This window comes from Bubalus kerabau, chromosome 15 (genome assembly GCF_029407905.1).
Source record: "Bubalus kerabau isolate K-KA32 ecotype Philippines breed swamp buffalo chromosome 15, PCC_UOA_SB_1v2, whole genome shotgun sequence".
Taxonomy (NCBI): domain Eukaryota; kingdom Metazoa; phylum Chordata; class Mammalia; order Artiodactyla; family Bovidae; genus Bubalus; species Bubalus kerabau.
Window position 1 is genome coordinate 76,857,427 of NC_073638.1, and position 12,992 is coordinate 76,870,418.

Below are 12,992 nucleotides of genomic sequence, written 5' to 3' on the forward strand. Positions count from 1 at the left end.
AGACTGATGCTTCTTAACCACTGAATTTACACACATACACACACACACAATTCGATTAATGATATCTAAAAGTATGAATGCCTTTGAGTATAAAATATGTATCTTTCCTTTGGTTTCTTGGGTGTAAGGGGGCCAGATCCTTGTTAAAAACAAAAAAAAACCAAGGAACACCTGCACAAGTCATACCATTCCAGCACAAGGGAGTGGTATTTTCGGTCGAGTCAGGGTTTCCCCACAGCCCCTCTTCTGCACAGGTCTGCTGTAGTGAGTGTCCTGCCCCACTCCCTACCACCAGTGTTCATTCTAAGATACCGTTTCTACCTCAGCTTCCTGGCTCCAGGCCTGGCAGACACACATACACTCTTTTATTTGCTACTTTTCTTTACAGAAATCAAGCATGTCTACTAAACTCTTCCCAACTATACCCAACAACAAGAACATTGAAGCAAATTCAAAAATGCACAGAAATTCAAAATGAAGGAGGCTGAAGAGAAGAGTTGTATAAAAGCATTTTAGAAATGGTTGCCATATTTACCAGAATGCTTTTTAATGATAAATATTTTACTACACAAAGGAAAACACAAGAGAGGACGGTGGTCTTGGTATAACTAATCAGTACTTAACAGAAGTGGAAGTTATGGGAGAGAGATTTCAGATCAATTTAAGGAAGAGCTAAGGATTAGAGCTGTACAAAAAAGGAATGGGTTACCTTATGAGGTAGTGGGCTCCCTGTCAATAGAAGTATTCAAGAATGCTGCATATCATATCCCCCTCTTGGAGATTCACAATGCACATTAGCATATTAAAGGTTCTGAGAAGTCCTGCAGTAAAGAAACCTGTTTAACTTTGTTTAAAGCAGCATTTTCCAAATTATTTGACCACAGAACATTTTCCCCACCCTCCCACCTCAATAATATTTATTAATTTCTGTGGAAATTACAGTTCCGCAGAACACATTACAGAAATATGAGCTACATTCTTTAAAATGTAGAATTTAATACATCAGGGATATATCTGAATAACAATATGTCAGGGATATAAGAGAAGAAACTGCCACACCTGGTAAATGGTTCAAAGAGAAGGCCCTTAACATTCCTTCTTCTTTAAGAAATGTATGATTCCATTGCATCTCAAACTAAAGGGCTAAGGGGTCTTGATTATTTATTTTTATTGGTTCCATGAGAGAAAGGCAAGTAGATAAAAAGGTAGTATAATCTAAGATTAACTGGTTCAAATGCCTCCCTTCCAAGTTCAAAGCTCAATACCTAAAAGGTAAGAGATACCTCAATGATCATTAAGTTATGAAAGAAGCCTCAACTAAATACCTACTCTACCCACTAAATGAATTACCATTTGAGAGAGAGAATTAAAAAAAAAAAAGTACCTTGCAATAGGGGACTACCCTACTCCAGTTATCTTGTTTAAATTTAATTTTTTATCATAATACATGCTCTCAAAATAAGGTTAATGTTTGTTTGGTCTTTAGACACTGGAATGCCCTGTGTAATCTGAATTATACACTCAAATAAATGATTAAGCGTGATGATTTATAAGCTGTTAAAGTAGACATTAAAACTGATACTATGGAAAAAAACATGTTTGCCTATATGACCCACACTGCCACATTTCTCTCATTTTAAAAACTTTTTCCTCTTCAAGAATTATACAAAACATACACTGAAAATGTAGTATCAGACATGAGGCCAATCCAACGTTAAATTTAATAATATAAATGCTAAGAGTCCCCAAATTTCAAAGTCAAGGTTCCCATAGTCACATTAACTAAAGTCTTTTTGCACATATACTAAGGCCATCAAATCAAACAGCGTATTAAGTAATACAAGACACAATGGGAACCTTAACTTTTGAATTTCCTGGTTTCTGAATTTTCAGCCCTAACCACTGCATTAAGGACATTTTCCGCAAAGGGGACCTTTACATTTTAAGAGGTTATCGAACGTAGGAACATGCAAGCCTGGCAGTAATATTAGAAACACAAATGAATTTGAGATATGGTTATGTGAAATTAGACAAAAATTCACTTTCACTCAGTACAAACAGTGAAGTCTTTCTCATTTCTGGGAGAGAGCTTTTTTGCAAAAAAAGAAAAAAAAAATCACTGAATATTTGAATTATCATCCTACGAGCATCAGGCACAGTATGCCTGCTTGAAAAAAGTACTTACCAATTTTGGGGAAACTGGCTCTCCTTCAGTTCTCTTGCTCCCTATAAGAGAAGAAAGGGAAAATGGAATTAGACTACAAACACAGACTTATGACAAGTCATCAAAAGCTGGTAACATAAAGATTTCTAACTCATTTTAATGAGGTAAAAACCAAAACACACAAGAATCTCCAAAGCTTTAAAACCCAAACGAAAAAAATAAGGAAAGAGACAGGTAGTTTCGTTTTTACAAGAGAAGAATTCAAAGGCAAGTGGATATCTAATTTTCCATTTTTTTTTCCACTTTTCCATAGCCTTTTCAAGACAAGAAAAAGTAGCTGATAGTTTCCCTTTCCTAAGAGACACAGAAATGCAGAAATACACACACATCCCCAACAAATGACCTTCACTGTTTGCTGCTTTATTTTACAAATTAGGCTAACATCATTGGCCCTTAGCTTGATCTACTTAAAAGGCTTTTTTTTTTCAATTAATCTTGAAATGGACCTGTCTATATAAGGCTTTAAAATTCAAGCATCTTATATGTACAGTCATAATTTCAATTAAACTTTTCATTCACATTCTTAAAGTCCTACCAGTTTAAACTGTGAAACACATAACACGAAAGTGACTTTCCCTATGCCACATCAGTGATAGAGCCAGAAAAAAAAATCCAGGTTTTGGGATCCCAATCTATGCTCAGTGATGCTTTTATCAATTGTGGTTTTTTAAGATTATCTAAACTCCATTAAGTTGATTTCAAGGCCAGAAAATTCATGTCAAGCTATATTATTTATTTTTAACTTGCCCTTGCCCCAAACTTTTCTAGTTAAAAAAATTAGTGAACAAAAATTACAACCTTTTCCTTAGTATTTTAGTATTAACTTATTTAAATTCAACATACCATGCTCCAAATCTATATCATTCTATGCCTTAAACATAGTATATTTGTCCACTGATGTCACTCCAATAGTGTGATGTAAATTCTCATTTCCTTAACGGATATTTAAAAAAAATCTTCATCCAAATCACAAATTTTTATTTAATCATGCACAGTCATACCCAACATATAGTAAAATAATTTTAAAGGGCCTCAATTCATGCAGTTAACATTCATTTCCAAAAGAAATTCAATTTGCTGTTTTATTCTGCCTTTCTTTTAGCAGCAGCACTTTTCTAGAGTTCTAAAGTCCATATAAATGGCAATTTTAATCACCAAGATTAGAATGATTACCAACCAAAAGAAAAATCTATAAAATGATCTGCAGAATGATGTGGTTATTAAAAAGTAGATTCTTGGGAATTCCCCGGGGGTCCAGTGGTTAGGACTCTGTGCTTCCACTGCAAGGATCATGGGTTCAGTCCCTGGTTGGAGAACGAAGATCCCACATGCCACAAGGTATGGCCTCCCCCTACCAAAAAAGTGGATGCTCACTAGGAAAAAAAAATATCTAACTATGTGTGATTCACAATACACACCCATATCAAACCATTATGTTGTACACCTAGAACTAATATGATGTTCTATGTCCATTTTAAAAAGTGGATCCTTAGTACAGATTCTGTACCACTCTAAGACAGTACCAGGCAAACAGTAAAGGCTCCTTAGGGAGAACTCCCCAGAAGTCCAGTGGTCACGACTGGGCACTTCCACTGCTGTGCCCAGGTTCAACCCCTGGTCGGAGAACTAAGATTCCACAAACCAAGTGGTGTGACCAAAAACAAAGTAAATGGTCAGTAGATATTTGTTAAATGAATGAATTGACTGAGTGGACCCTTAACTCTCAGTTGCTGGCCTATTTTCCCTACTAGGCATTTCTTGTTAGCTCTTTCATGCTGGGGACAATCTCTCATGCACCAATCTCCCACAGCATTATTTGTTAAATGAGTGACTTTGGATAAAAACAGTTGATTGCCATTTTAAAACATAATGAAAAGGAAAATATAGATATATTGGATCAAATAAAAATTAGGAACTTCTGTTCATCAAAAAAAAAAAACCAACATTTAAGAGAATGAAAAAGCAATCCACAGAACTGGAGAATTATGACTGTAATACATAACAGTAGCTTATACTCAGAATGTATAAAACATGTTGAGACTCAAAGTGGTCAGGATGGGATCGGGATTTCAACTTTTACACAAATGGCATTTGAGAAGGTACAGTCAAATAAACTTTTCTGAAAATCATATTCAGTAAGAAGGGCAATGGATGCACCTTATCTCTGGGGCATTTTCTCCAAAAATAAATAGCAGAGTCAATCCCTAATTGACAAGGAATTTTACCATGATATCACAAAACTACTCATAACATTGCTTGCATGGATGGCAGAAATCACAATGGAAATCAAAGTCTGAGAGGTTAAGTGACTTCCCTGAAGGTCACACAGCTAGCTGGTATCAAGCGAGAGAAAAGTACACAGACCCTGAGACTCCTTTGACTAAGCTGGCCTTTCTACTAGATCACACTTTCTCTTATCCAGCTTCAGCAGTTACTCTCTTAAGAAACTAGGATAAATACTGACTGACCAAATATTTTGGGGAAAATCTTCATATAAAATTTTAAAGAAAAATCACATAAGTAAGCTCTCTAAGGCTGGTTTTAACACTTGAGCTCCTTTATGCCTAAGGGATCCCCATGAATAGGCTTCAGAGGGGTTTGCCAACTCCACAATACTATATGCTGAATGGTGAATATAATAGTATTCTGGGAAGATCCACAACTTAAATAAGATTCACAGAGGTTCAGATACCCAAAAAGAGTAAATTATTTTTAGACTAGTGATTCTTAAACACTGCATTAGAACTACCCGAAGTGTTCCTTCTGAAGACTGATTATTAACTGACTACCACTGGGATATTGATTTAAAAAAAGAAAAGCAAGTATTTCTGTAATTTAATAAAAATTAGCCGCAAAAATATTTACATGTAACTTGTACTTTTTACATTATACATATGCAAAATGTATGTAAGTCTGAAATGCAAGTTTGACTTCCTCAGGTTAGGTTGATTGGAAAGTCCACTTAACTTCTCACATACATTTGACACTTGCAGCTCAAGTAGTTCAAAATTTTAGCCTTATATGCTTAAATTTTTTTAAATAGATTTGTTCCTGAAAAATACATTCAACACACATGAATTGGAGTGATTATTTTTACTTTTAGAGTTGAATACTATCTTGTTAACATAACTTCACATAATTTTTTGCAAACTAAAAATTGTTCCACCTCCTCTCTGGAACTTCACAGGTATTGTAGCTGCTTTAATTATAGCCAATAAAGAAATGAATCATTCAGATTTCTGATATGGTTATAAAATTTTTAAATATCATCAATAAATCTAAGATGATTAATCAGATCAGATCAGATCAGTCCCTCAGTCATGTCCGACTCTTTGCGACCCCATGAATCGCAGCACGCCAGGTCTCCCTGTCCAACACCAACTCCTGGAGTTCACTGAGACTCACGTCCATCGAGTCAGTGATGCCATCCAGCCATCTCTACCTCTGTCGTCCCCTTCTCCTCCTGCCCCCAATCCCTCCCAGCATCAGAGTCTTTTCCAATGAGTCAACTCTTCGCATCAGGTGGCCAAAGTACTGGAGTTTCAGCTTTAGCATCATTCCTTCCAAAGAAATCCCAGGGCTGATCTCCTTCAGAATGGACTGGTTGGATCTCCTTGCAGTCCAAGGGACTCTCAAGAGTCTTCTCCAACATCACAGTTCAAAAGCATCAATTCTTCGGCGCTCAGCCTTCTTCACAGTCCAACTCTCGCATCCATACATGACCACTGGAAAAACCATAGCATTGACTAGACGGACCTTTGTTGACAAAGTAATGTCTCTGCTTTTGAATATGCTCTCTAGGTTGGTCATAACTTTACTTCCAAGGAGTAAGCATCTTTTCATTTCATGGCTGCAGTCACCATCTGCAGTGATTTTGGAGCCCAGAAAAATAAAGTCTGACATTGTTTCCACTGTTTCCCCATCTATTTGCCATGAAGTGATGGGACCAGATGCCATGATCTTCGTTTTCTGAATCCATTGAGCTTTAAGCCAACTTTTTCACTCTCCACTTTCACTTTCATCAAGAGGCTTTTGAGTTCCTCTTCACTTTCTGCCATAAGGGTGGTGTCATCTGCATATCTGAGGTTATTGATATTTCTCCCGGCAATCTTGATTCCAGCTTCTGTTTCTTCCAGTCCAGCGTTTCTCATGATGTACTCTGCATAGAAGTTAAATAAACAGGGTGACAATATACAGCCTTAACGAACTCCTTTTCCTATTTGGAACCAGTCTGTTGTTCCATGTCCAGTTCTAACTGTTGATTCCTGACCTGCATACAAATTTCTCAAGAGGCAGGTCAGGTGGTCTGGTATTCCCATCTCTTTCAGAATTTTCCACAGTTTATTGTGATCCACACAGTCAAAGGCTTTGGCATAGTCAATAAAGTAGAAATAGATGCTTTTCTGGAACTCTCTTGCTTTTTCCATGATCCAGCAGATGTTGGCAATTTGATCTCTGGTTCCTCTGCCTTTTCTAAAATCAGCTTGAACATCAGGAAGTTCACGGTTCACATTTGCTGAAGCCTGGCTTGGAGAATTTTGAGTATTACTTTACTAGCGTGTTAGATGAGTGCAATTGTGCAGTAGTTTAAGCATTCTTTGGCATTGCCTTTCTTTGGGATTGGAATGAAAACTGACCTTTTCCAGTCCTGTGGCCACTGCTGAGTTTTCCAAATGTGCTGGCATATTGAGTGCAGCACTTTCACAGCATCATCTTTCAGGATTTGGTATAGCTCAACTGGAATTCCATCACCTCCACTAGCTTTGTTCGTAGTGATGCTTTCTAAGGCCCACTTGACTTCACATTCCAGGATGCCTGGCTCTAGGTCAGTGATCACACCATCGTGATTATCTGGGTCGTGAAGATGGTTAATAACTACTTTGTAAATATCTTTTGTAAAACATCTTAAAACCTTCGTGTATGAAGAATATACATAAACCAAAAACAAATTTTGCAGAGGAAAAGTTCAACACTAGATTATGTCTTAAATTAGGCTAAAATCCACCCCATTACAAATTTTGAACGATTAAGTTTATAGTCTGTGCTCAATCATAAATTTTGATAAGGGACTAGAATAGCACAGATAATTGTCATTCAAAGACACTTTAAAATGTCACCTTACACAGAAGATTCAATCTCTTCTACTACACCAAGCTGATACACTATTTCATATACAGTAAGTTTTACTGCTTTTTATCTGTCTTTCCTAACTTCTAAAAGAGAGTATAATAAGTTTGAAATAAATTTAAATGCAAATAAATGCTCAGATGAAAAAGCAGAATCCTGCTAAAGGAGATTTAGTCCTTTAGGTGCGGCCCAATATCATAATCATCCCTCTTGCCCAGAGCCCTCTTAATCTCACCCTCTCAAGGGCATCCCTCTCCCCTCTCTTTCCTGAAGCATCAAATTTTCTTTCACTACTGGATCATTTTGCTTCTTTTATCTAAAAAAATAGCCTTCCATAACTCCATATTCTTCTGTAGTTATTATCTGCACTGCAACTTGTAGCAGAACTCCCTGAAAGAGTTAACCGAAGTCACTGTCCCCAGTTCCTCTCCTTTCATTCTCCACTGAACCCACTCCATTAGGGCTCTGCCTCCTTCAGTCTTGTTTAGAACAGTGACCTCTCTGTTGCTAAATCCAACAGTTAAGTCTCACCCTCATTTCCCTGTTCACACAGTATTATCTGACCCTGCTGATCATCCCTTCCTTCATGAAATCCTTTCTTCTCTTGACTGCCAGGACACCAGTCACACCTGATTTTTTTCCTAATCTCTTGAGGCAATCTTCTGGGTTTCTTCTGCTAGTTCTTTCTCATCTCTCAAGACCTCAAATGTTGAACTCCCCCAAGGCTCAGTTCTTAGAATTCTTCCCATTAGGCAAACTCATCCAGTCTCATAGCTATAAAAGGATCTGTACACTGGTGACTCCAAAATTTGTGTCTCTGCCAGACCTGCCCCGTGATTTCCAAACCTACATATCAAACTGCCCATTTGACACCTGTCAAATTGGCTTCTCAAGCTCAACAAATCTAAAACTAAACTCTTGATTACCTATCCCCCAACTTCCTCCCCAGAGTCATCCTCATTTCAATAAATGGAAACTCCATCCTTTCAGGACAAAATCTTAAAGTCATCACTGACTCCTCTTTCCCACATCCTACATCCAGTCCAATAACTGACCTTCTTGCCTCTGCCTTCAAAATACATGGGACTGTGACCACTTGTCTCAACTCTACTACCACCTCCTTAGTCCAAGTCACCATCATCTTTCACCTACATTACTGCAATAGCTTCCTAATTGGCCAGCTTCCCCACTTCCCTCTTTGTGCTCCAAAGTCTAGTCTCTCAGTCGCCTTTTTAAAAGACAGATCTAGTTACGCCTCTGCTCAAAATCCTCCAATGGCTTCTCATCACGCTTAGAGAAAAAGCTGAATTCCTCTACAATGGCCACAAGGCTCTAGTGATGTAGGCCTCGGTTACTCTTAGATCTCACCTTCTTCCCTCTCCCCATTCCTCAATTTACTCCAGCCACCCTGGCCCTTTTCTGTATTTCAAAAACTCCTAACAAGTTCTCTTCTCAGGGCTCTTCTGGAACACTCTCTCCCATCAAATACCTTCAAAAGTTCACTTCCTCAAATGACAGGAAACCTACAGCAGCTGCAAGAGTAGAATACTAAAACAAAGATTAAAACATTCATCAGAATTGTCCCCCTCCCCAAACGTTCACTTTAGGGACGTTCTTTCTTACACCAGGAATACCCTTTTTTTAATCTTCTCTCTGCCTATCCAAGTCCTACTCAACCATTAGGACCCAGATGAAGACTCATTGATTAATAGCCCTTCCAACTCCCAGTTCTCAATAGCCCTTCCAACTCCCAGTTCTCCATTCTTTTAATTCGCGTAGTGTTTATCATCTTCCTCATTCATCTTAGAATTTAACCATGTACTATCTCACACTGTAACTTACATGTCTCATTTCCCTAACTATACACACACACACCCCCAACATGTGTAGAACAGAAATAATGTCCTGCACAAGAGTTCTCAAACCTATATCAAGATTCTGAATTCATTATGTCTGATTTGGAGCCCAGATATCTGTAATTTTTTTAAGTTCCTCCAGAAGATTCTGATGCACAGCCAAGATTAGGAACCATTGCCTTATACATCTCTACTACCTTCAGGACCTAGGAAAGTAGGCCTTCAAATAGCCTAAAGCTAGAATGGACAGCCTAGAGCACCAGATCCATACTTTCATTTCAAGGGGAACAGTGGTCCAAAAAATCTAGATGTCTAGCCACTAGCTATAAAGATTATAAGAGGCAAAGCCCAGTCTAAACCCCAGATTTACTGCTCTCCATCTAGGAATCCTTCCATTACACTGTGCATAAATAAAGTAATAAAAACCCACAATTCAAATAGGCATAGTAAACAGTGATCATCTAATACGTGACCAGTAATTGCAGTGTCCACGCTCTAAGACAGTGCACATTATTAGCTTCTATATGCTTGAAAAATGTTAGCAACATTAGCTGACAAGAGACTTAAAATGCTAGAGAGTAATTGTGTTAAGGCTTACAAACAAAAAAAAAAAAGTTACTTAAATTCTTAGAATACGTACAAAAACTTGTAAAAATCATTTATTTTGTAGTAATATATTACAAAAAATCAATGGAAAGGAGAATTCTTGCTTCATCATGCTATAAAGTACAAAAATCCTTATTCACAAGCTTCCACAGTGCACAAAGGTATAAATGTTTTCTGAGTCTAATCACCATAACATAACCTTAATTACAGATCAGACTTAGTAAATCACCCCATATCCCAAGACAACTCAAACTCTTATTTTAATAATCAGTTAACCTCAGGACCAAAACTCTAGCCATCATCAACGAAAAACAACTGAGGTATCTATAAAGCATTACAGAAGAGCTTGTATTCATCCTGGTGTACAGGGATTTAAGCCAGTGCCTCCTGTTAACACTAATGGGAGTTCTGGGTGTGAAGCGAGGAGGAGATCAACGCCCAGCACAGAACCCGTGAAAACCCTTTCTGTGTCACTAACTGCAACTACTGGGACTTGTTCTCTCAGTGACGGGATAATAGACCCAAATTCCTATGTCTCTAAAGAACAAAGATCATTCAAATAAAAGTCACTGAGGAAGGTCACTGGTAAACACTTGATTTTAAAAATATACAAGAAAAAGCTAAACTAAAAGAACAATTACTGCATAAGGGAAACTTTATAAAATAGCACCAATATGCACAGGTGGAGGGAAAAAAAAAAAACTAGTGAAGTGCTGGAGATAAAATATCTCACACAAAAATTCAACAGGATTAATACATACTAGACTTTTTTACATTAGAGCACAGGAAGCCCAACTGTAGGAGAAGCTCGTCCAAAGAAACACACACACAAACAAAACAAAAACTCCTACCCCGATGGAGCCCTAAGTGCACTGCAATCCTTGCCTTTAAACAGCACAGAAGAAAACTGCTGCACTGACAGCCTGGAATAACCACAAAGCACTTCCAGACAAACAGGTAACAATCACAAGCTGCCCAAGACAGCCGAAACTAAAATAAAAATTACAGCACCTTATTGTGTCTCATATACTGCCTCACTTCTCACTTCACTGCTGTACTCACCAGGCTGAAAAATGACAGGTGTGTTTCAGGCTACAGAAAAATTAGTGAGACACACACACGCACTCACACACACACCCCAGTCACAAACACACACACAAAGGGAGTGATATTCTTTCACATGAAAGGGCTTTAAAAAAAACCGCAAAGCTTTGCTGAAGGCCTACAAAAACTAAGAAAGAGTAGGCCTTACCGGAGCAGTAAGGAAAAAGCCAAGGTTTATTCCTAATCCACAGTTACTAAAAGAATTAACATTTATTTCAATTAGAAAGGCTTTGGCAGCAATCCATTTTTTAAAGAAAGAGAAATTAAGATTTTCCCCATTTCTATCCTACAAAGAAAATTAAGATCTTCTTCTGATCTTAGCTCCACAACACAAATGAAAAAGAAACCTGACTTAAGGCCTGAAAACTAAATGGTTCCATAACATTCACAGTTGAAAAAAAAAACTATGTAGTCCAACATATTGATTCTTTATCATCACTGCTATCATTAATGAATATTTAGCTTTTTATCTGTACTTTGAAATGTCAATGAGAAATTGAAACAGCTACAATATGCTGGGGATTCTAACTTTTGAAACAAAAACCACAAAGAAACATGACTCTGAAGCATAAAGTCTCAATCATGCTGATAAGTAAGTGGTCCTAAAATTTTAAAGTGAAAGCAATACACACTAAAAAAGAAGTCTGCCTGATACTAAAGCTAGCCTTTAAAACCCAAAATATTTTCTGTTACAGAAGACTGAAATCAGGGCTTCCATTAACCTTGTTTAAAAAAAAAAAAATCCCATGAGCATGGATTTTTTTTTTCCTAAGTCTCTTCATCAGAGCAGCATGGGGTCCCATTAGGCACCCTATTTTACTTCCACCTTATAAATAACGTTAGCTATTCGCTATTTCCATGGAAACCAAGTACAGAGAAACCCACTTAAATGAATACCGGTTAAAGGAATAAGTTTTATTTTAGTAAGGTTTTGCGGCTCTAGATGAACTCTACTGGGGAATACTACAAAGTCTTCTTAAGTATAATTTTTAGAAAGATATCTTTGGTATAATGGGAGCTTATTAAGAGTCCTGTTAAATAAATGCACTCCTTGCACTAAACTAAATATGCCAAACAGTATCATAATGCTAAAAGTTATCTTTCCAATGTACGGTACATGGGTTTAGATGCACATCCACCAATGACTGCTTCCTCATGCACTGGGGTGGAATAATTACCCCTACGGGTCTAATTTAAACTAATAAAAGCAAGGAAATTTAGAAATAAGCCTACCATCACCTTGTAGTAACTGGTAATGAACAGGACCCACAACTGCAGACACACGCACAACTTGCTACTCCTCCACAGAGAAATGAACAGTAACTTAAGTTCTAAGTTCTTAAAAACTGTTACTGGGTCCAGGGATAGCAGGGAGTCAAAATTCCCTCCTCAATAAACTATTTCACAGTTACAGTGTATATTCCCTAGTCAATCAACACATACATTTGGGTGAAGTACAAATAGAATATGCAAGAGAAAGTGCAGAACAAGACTTGGCGATTTTCGACTATAAGCTGACAAATATTGCCCAACATACACTAGAAATGGCCATTTGTGGTGGTCCACACAAAAGCTGCAGACAGGAAGTGCTCATAAAATTAAATGCAACTCTTAAGAACAATAAATTCAAAACTAATCATCTTAAGTTTCAAAAGACAGAGAAGAAAACTAAAATCTTTCCAGTAGATATGGTTCTCTGTTAAGGTGATGGTGGTTCAGACATCTTCAGTAAGTTAAAAAGCAAATGAAAACAACATTACCCTAAAAGATGATTTACCAGTATTAAATTTACAATGTATGTAGAGAATTAACATTTCAGCACACATACTTTTCATTTGAGTATACCAACATATCTATTGTAATACATGTTCTAAAAACGTAAAATTATTTTTCTTATATGTAAAGTTTGGCAAATGTTAATAATTGTTAAAGTTGAGTTAACAGGTACGTAGGGTTTGCCAATATTCACTCTACTTCTGTGTATGTTTTTAAATTTCCATAAAAAGAAGTTTTTAGAAATCCTATAAAGTTAAGGCTCTTGTCTCAAATATGTTTTTATCTATATGTAACTGAAA

The 12,992-nt window shown here is 37.1% G+C and overlaps 1 protein-coding gene across 14 annotated transcripts in view; it reads right to left on the reverse strand.

Moving 5' to 3' along the window:
- Window positions 1-12,992, reverse strand: part of PHF21A (PHD finger protein 21A) — a 195,852-nt gene that overhangs the window by 162,659 nt on the left and 20,201 nt on the right. For 9 of the 14 annotated variants that reach the window (XM_055546968.1, XM_055546970.1, XM_055546969.1 and 6 more), the window contains 2 exons: window positions 2,186-2,226; window positions 710-821 (listed from right to left, as the gene is read on the reverse strand). The gene's annotated coding sequence lies outside the window, so the exon portion shown is untranslated. Of the gene's footprint in view, window positions 1-709; window positions 837-2,185; window positions 2,227-12,992 lie in introns of all 14 variants that reach the window. The other 5 variants (XM_055546965.1, XM_055546961.1, XM_055546963.1 and 2 more) reach the window with 2 other exon arrangements.